The sequence below is a fragment of the Notolepis coatsorum genome (genome assembly GCF_963971535.1).
Source record: "Notolepis coatsorum genome assembly, chromosome: 3".
Classification (NCBI taxonomy): Eukaryota; Metazoa; Chordata; class Actinopteri; order Aulopiformes; family Paralepididae; genus Notolepis; species Notolepis coatsorum.
In genome coordinates, this window is record NC_140167.1 from 150,713,655 (window position 1) to 150,720,986 (window position 7,332).

At 41.4% G+C, this 7,332-nt stretch overlaps 1 long non-coding RNA gene across 1 annotated transcript; it reads right to left on the reverse strand.

Annotated features, from left to right (window-relative positions):
• Nucleotides 1-1,644: 1,644 nt before the first annotated feature.
• On the reverse strand, nucleotides 1,645-5,695 carry LOC311225338. The gene is made up of 3 exons (XR_014619500.1): nucleotides 5,622-5,695; nucleotides 4,599-4,724; nucleotides 1,645-1,744 (listed from the first exon to the last, which is right to left on the reverse strand). It is a non-coding gene; the product is annotated as an uncharacterized lncRNA (long non-coding RNA).
• Nucleotides 5,696-7,332: the final 1,637 nt, after the last annotated feature.

A 7,332-nucleotide genomic window follows, 5' to 3' on the forward strand; every position in this document is an offset into this window, starting at 1 on the left:
CAGTGAAACACTGTTATATTACAGGTTTTTCCAAAATTGTTACAATCAAACTCCTTCAATGAAGTGACAGAACTTAAAGTTCAGCAGTGAAACACTGTTATTCCACAAGTTTTTCCAAAATTATTACGATGAAACACAGTGTAACACTGTTATTTGGCCGGTTTTTCCTAACTTATTACAAAACAGGTTTTTCCAAAATTATTACAATCAAACTCCTTCAATAAAGTGACAGAACTTAGTTCAGCAGAGAAACACTGTTATTTTACAGATCTTTCCTAAATTGTTACAATCAAACTCCTTCAATAAATTGGCACCACTAAAAGTTAATCAGACAGACACTTTTATTGTACAGATTGTTAGAAACAAAAAGCTTCAAGTGTTAACAAACGCTCAGGATTGTAAAACTGCTTTATTTTGGAAGCAAGTGTGCTGTATAAAACAGATTCAAATGATTTAAAACTTTAGCTTGCAGTGTTTGTTCAAATGTAATGTTTAAATACAGTATGTAAAGTTAAAAACCTATAGAAGTACAATCTAAACACTATTTATGGATCAATATGCATGGCAGCTGCCACCATTGGTGTGTGAATGTGTGTGAATAGGTGAATGAGAGGCCATACGCGCTTTGGATAAAAGCGCTATTGCTATATAAGTGCAGTCCATTGAACATAACATAATGGCCAAGTAGTAAATTAAACTTTATGTCCACAATTCTGAACTATCCCTTCAATGTCATCAGATGATTTCAAATTTTAAAAGCGGAGAAAGCAACATATTGTGCTGTTGAACCGAGGGGGTTGTGGTCAGGTCTGCTTATTGCTTATTGCCAGCGGAGGAGTGCTGCCGAGTGCTTCCGCGTTTTCCCTGATTGGCTGCGACACGCCCCGCGGCAGGCGCGGCAGCCGCAGAGCGGAGCGGCAGAGCTTGCGGCAGAGCTTGGGGCATTATGTAGTCGTAATCCGCAATGATTTTCATTCGAAGCTTAGCTCACCTGCCAGCGCTGCGGTCCTGCGGTCCTGCGGTCCTGCGGTCCGTTGGTGACAAGTTCGAATCCCATCAATTTTTTTTTTTTTTTTTTAACATGTATTCTTTCGCCGGTTAAGGTTAGGCATGGTTAAGGTTAAGGTTAAGGTTAGGCATTGTTTCGGAGTTGGTTAAGGTTAGAAGGGTTAAGTTTAGGCGCTGTTAAGGAGCTGGTTAAGGTTAGAATTTGTCTTAGAGAATGGCAATATTCTTTCTATGGTTAAGGTTAAGGTTAGGCATGGTTAAGGTTAAGGTTAAGGTTAGGCATTGTTTCGGAGTTGGTTAAGGTTAGAAGGGTTAAGTTTAGGCGCTGTTAAGGAGCTGGTTAAGGTTAGAGTTTGTCTTAGAGAATGGCAATAGACAGCCTATTTTTCCGCACTGCCGCTCTCTCGCGCTGCCGCGGTCACATGGTCACATTGTCACATTCTTGCACTCTTCCGCTGGCAAAAAGCTACACGCGTCAGGTCTACAGTTTTTTAGCTTTACCATTTCAGTTTTATATTGTTTTCCACAATATTCTCCCGACCCCTGGGGGCTCCATAATATATGTGAACATTATACTGTTTAATTCAGAATCCCAACTATACAGTGTATTACTAAGTAAAAATCAAAACATACCACACCACAAAAGGTCAATGAATCAGTGGCACAAGTGAAGAGCAGATAAGGAACAATCCTCCAGATTGGCAGTAATCAGCTGGATCCTTGGTGCATGGTGCATCTGGGAAAATGAAAAAAAAGGACACTATGATTCACTGGAAAGTCCGGGACTGTACATTAGGAGGGGGTGGGTGGTAGGAAAAAAGATACATACGGTGGGGAGGAGACTGTCTATAGATACACCTGTGTGATGTTGCTACGGAGTTAAGCTAATAAACGTATACTATACTCACAACCACAGCAGGGGACACAACTATTTTGTTACCCTGCCATGTGGCGGACAGACCTCGCAAATGTCACTCGCCCAATAGCCTCCAGCTGCAACCACTCGAGTCCCTGAGTGATGACTGCTTGGCGCCGCCTCGGTAGAAAAAATTCCCTTTTCATGATATTTGGCGCCTCTGATTGGCTCAATTTTGTTTCAATCTGTATGCATCTACAAATCATATTATACCAGGTAGTCAATTCCGTTAGACTGCGAATCAAATTGACGGATCTCCCCAATCAAATTGACGGAAATCCGTCTTGAGACGGAACGCTTTTATGCCTGCATTCAACATCGATTATCTATTGTTCAGGATGTAGGAACGTTATACTTTTTCATTCATACATTCATACAAAAATACCTTCTAGAATATAAGTATGTTTTTATCATTTTCTGTAGTAATTCCTAGAACGTGAGTTATAGACCTAAATGCATCGATTGCCGTTTATTCCCTAGACACGCTATATTAAAAAATTCAACTGTATATGATCGTATACGTTATGCGTCATCATGCACGGAGGAAAGGGGGGGGGGGGGGGCGTTTATAATTACGTGATCGTCAGTAAATGCTTTATGTAGTATGGGTGATATATTGATCAGATGGTTTGCAGTGAAATGAATAAATTGGGCTGAAAATAACGTTAGTGTCCTCTTACCGTGCGTCAAAGAGACTGGCGGTGAAATATCCCAAGTATAGGACGTCGATCGCCTAGGTCCATTTCCGGTTTGTATGTCGCAATAAACGCCGAAATCATATAGATTATTAAGTTTATAAAGCGATCCATATGTACTATAGTGTCTGTCGGGAGCCTTGCAACAATGTCTGACGGCCGGATGAATTTAATCGACGCACAGCCCCCACTTCCTGTTGTTCGAGTGTAACTCGCCCGACCATCCACCAGGTGGCGGTATTGAGCCGTCGTTGTATTGAGCCGTAGGGTCCAGCTGCAGCGTCGGAGGTGTATACATAGACGCCTGCGCAATAGAGCATGCAAAGCATCTGCTCTACGACTATTGAACATGGGGGGGCAAACTTCTGATTTTGCTCCCCCACTTTTTGATCATATGAAAAATATGATATACCCCCCCCCCCCTCCCATATATAAATCTAACCATAACTACGTAATTTCAATCAAATTAATAATACGCAATGACACTTAATAGCAAGTTTTTAAGTTTCCAAAGATTGTGTGACCCCCCACTTTAATGGTTTGATCCAGTGCCCACGGGCCACGGTTCGTCGGCATGACGTATACGACATGTTGGGGGAGGAGGCAGCTTTTTCGAATGCCATTACAAAAAATTCAGGCTGGATATTGGATAACATTGTGAGGATTATTCTTCGGCGTTTACATCAAAATGGAGCAAATCATCACGTAAGTCGAACACTGTGACTGTATACTAAATGCGCAAACAGATTGAAACTGAATATTTCTCGTATGGTGAGCCTCCGCGCTGCACCGAGTGAATCCACAGTCACTTGCTCCTCAATGGGAAACCAACCTAGATTTACCCTGAAGGACTGGTTCTGGCCGAACCGTTCGTTATACAAGTATCACAGAGACATTACAAAGGTGCTCACAGTTGCACGAGGGGTTCGGACAGAGATACGGGATGGTTTGAAAGCTCGGCGTTGCTAATAAATATATTTAATATTTTTTTATAAACTGCTCAAAGCGGCATTATTTCCGCCGTTGGGTGATCACAGCGCCTGCGCACCATCCCGTATCTCTGTCCGAAACCCTCGTGCAACTGTGAGCACATTTGTAATGTCTCTGTGATACTTGTATAACGAACGGTTCGGCCAGAACCAGTCCTTCAGGGTAAATCTAGGTTGGTTTCCCATTGAGGAGCAAGTGACTGTGGATTCACTCGGTGCAGCACAGTCACGAAAGGGGCTAGTATGGACCCTGATGTAAACAAGACAAACGTCTTTCTCTGGTCTGCATCCCCTTAACAATTGTGTGTATTGAGCCGTACTGTATTGTACCCATTCTGCAATCTGTTAAATAAAGTTTTCATTCATTCATTCATTCAGCCACCGCGCTCACTGGGGCTATTGATAGCGTCAATTAATTGTTGTTGTTGTTGTTGGTACTGCCGCTGCGGATGTGAACGGGGCCGGAGGGGCTTTGGGAGGATGGGAAAGTTATTATTATTATTATAATAGTAATTGGCTATCATACGTGCCTAGCTAGCGTTAGCTAAAAGAGCCCTCGCAGTGAAGTTATTATTATTATAGCTATCATACTGCAATATAAACTGAGTTTTATAGTGAAAAGAGCAGCTTTATTTTGGTCAAGATTGAAGGCTCTATATTGCAGGAAATTGCACATACAGGTGTTCATTAAATGTAAAAAAAATCTGCCGTGGCCATGGGTGTATATATGAATTTTGAATGCCATGGCGAAAAAATTCAATATTGATCTCACTAACGCTGTACAGCGAGATCTGGTGGTCAAAGCATGGCGGGCAATAACGCTTTACAGCGTGGATGTGTTAATAATGATTTGAAGATGTTTACACTTTTTTTTACAACCCTACTGTTCTCCCAAGAATTAAATAAAGGTTTGATGATGATGACATGTCCTAGAAGAGAGATATAGATAGAGTGGGTGTGTTTGTGTTTGTACATGGAAGTTATACTCACATCAGCTTAAGGGAGATGCCATCCATGTCAATTCAGCATAGGATGATTCAGATGGCCTTGTGGTCAGCAGGGTCCCCCTCTGGCTGCTGGCCTCTGGTAGAGGTGTAGATCACCAGTGTCATCCCTCTGAGAACACAATTAGACTTTAGACAGTGGCTTGCGAGCATGATGAGCCTCATTTCTTTATTTTGTGATTGCTCTATCTATCCGATCTTATTACAAAATACTTGCCTCCTAGATCACTAAATGCGGGGCTCCTATCCTATTGAACATATTTTACTTTGTGTGTTTATTTTAACAATAAATTGTGATGCCATCACACAAACTGGCATTTAAAGGGTAAAATTTCAAAAAGTCCTGCACCAGAATGCAGGAAATTAAGTTTTTGTAACAAAATAATTGTGTGTGTGTGTGTGTGTGTGTGTGTGTGTGTGTGTGTGTGTGTGTGTGTGTGTGTGTGTGTGTGTGTGTGTGTGTGTGTGTGTGTGTGTGTGTGTGTGTGTGTGTGTGTGTGTGTGTGTGTGTGTGTGTGTGTGTGTGTGCGTGCGTGCGTGTGTGTGTGTGTGTGTGTGTGTGTGTGTGTGTGTGTGTGTGTGTGAGAGAGAGAGAGAGAGAATGATGGACAATTGCTTGCTGTGTGAGAGAGAGAGAGAGAGAGAGAGAGAGAGAGATAGAGATTAAGTACATTTGCTGAAATACAGTTGTTCTTAATTTTCTCACTTGCTATGTGAGAATGTTAGTTATTATGTTCTCAATGCCCCTTGCATTGTATGAGTTGTGTGGAAGCGTTTGCTAGTTCTAGTGCTATCCCTTTGTACATTGTGGCTGTGTCTGACAAAAGTTAACAATAAATAATGGTATTAGGAATACATTTGCCTCCTGCGTGAACTGTGCATAGCTGAATAGACTGTATTTTAACGCCGGTCATATGGTGGTACTTGGAGAGCCAGCTACATTCTCAGGTGGTACTTGGTGTAAAAGGTTTGAGAACCACTGATCTATCGTGTATAAAATTCAACTCACAATTCTACATGGGCTTCAGGTGGTGGTCTGCGTCTTCAGGTGGTGACAAACTTCCCGCAACTGGCGAAGAATCTCTGAAATATTGGATTGACAGTGACACACAACAGAATATTATTTTATGCCTGAATTTCCCCAAAATGGCTAATTGGACAGCACTTCTCCACCATCAGTGGCTATACGTGTCAGATAGGTGCAGATAGGAGAATCTGTCTGAATGACAAAGAAATCGCTTAACTCTCCCTCCCTCGGCCGCTATTGGCGCGACGGTGTAGCGGTCATTCCTATATGGCTATATGGCTATGACTATGAGCCCAGATGCAACGAGTAATTGTCTACTCAAAATCAACTAAGTGTCATGATTACGTCATTACAACCTGGGACTTGGATGGGAGAGCAGGAAAGATCCAATGTCTTCAGTCAAAAATCCGCCAATCAATGCAAAGGTAAACATACGTCTTTAGAGACGTTTTATATAAGAATAAACACCAGTGAACTTGTGTATAAAATTCAACTCACGCTACAGGCAGTCTCTGCCTGCGTGCAACTGCTGGTCTCTGGTGGTAATTCAGGAATGGCTTCAAGTTCCTCTGGCGAAGAATCTCTGAAATATTGAATACGACAATAACATTTTTATGCCAGTGAGAGAGGGAGACAGAGATAGAGGGAGAGACAGACATAGCACTGCTGTGTCATCAAATGACAAAGGCTTTGGCAATGTAGGTGTTGTGTGAAGTGGAGGGGGTCGGGGTGAGAGAGACAGAAAGACAGAGATGAAAACACAGATAAAGGTGTGAAGTTTGAAGTGGGGTGAGAGAGACAGACAATATTGAATTGAAAGATAATACTTACTGAGCTGAATCAATGGCAGTGTGGTAATAGGGGCTGGAGTTATACATTGGCATTCCTAGAGAAAGAGCAACATAATTAACTAAATAAGGAAAAAATAAGCACCATCAAAGTAGTTATCAATGAGCACCATATACAGTAGCAAGTGTACCTAGCTCCATATACCTAGCGCATGTCTGGTGGTAAAAACAAAACATGATTTGAGAATGTGTTAGTTAACTCACCTTGATAGCCTTGGGGGTGGCGATGATTGCCAGCGAATTCTAAAAAGAAGACGATCAAAATATTCAAAAAACCTTGTATGCAATTTATCAAGACTGTGTATATTATATATATATGTTTAGAGTAGCAGGAGCTAGAAGTTCAAATATGTCAGTCTTTCAAAGCCCCATTTTTGATATATAACAAAAGGCAGAATGAACATCACTGCCGCCCTGCTGGATTAAATTCTGAATTGCAGGTAGGCCTGAATAAGTATTTACTGTGCAAAATAACCAAAACCAGATAAACAATAAACAAAGTATTCTGAGTCTGAGCAGACAGAAAACCATCTTACCCTCAGCAAGGGATTCCTTTGTGCTGAAGACCCACAATGCAACACAACAACTTCAAGCTAAAATGCCTCACATACAAAACGAAATAAAATATAGAGCCATGGCTGTGTCCCAAGTTTAACACAATTGAACTATAATAAAGTATTTGTTAACACTAGTTACAACAATGCTTATGTAACTATTAAAAACGTACATTTTAATCACGAAACAAAATGGCAGACTAACGTTAGCTAGCATGCTAGCTAGCTAACGTTAGTAGCTGTAATAATATGCAATACTATTTGCTAAAACAAGCTCCAAACTATTTGCCA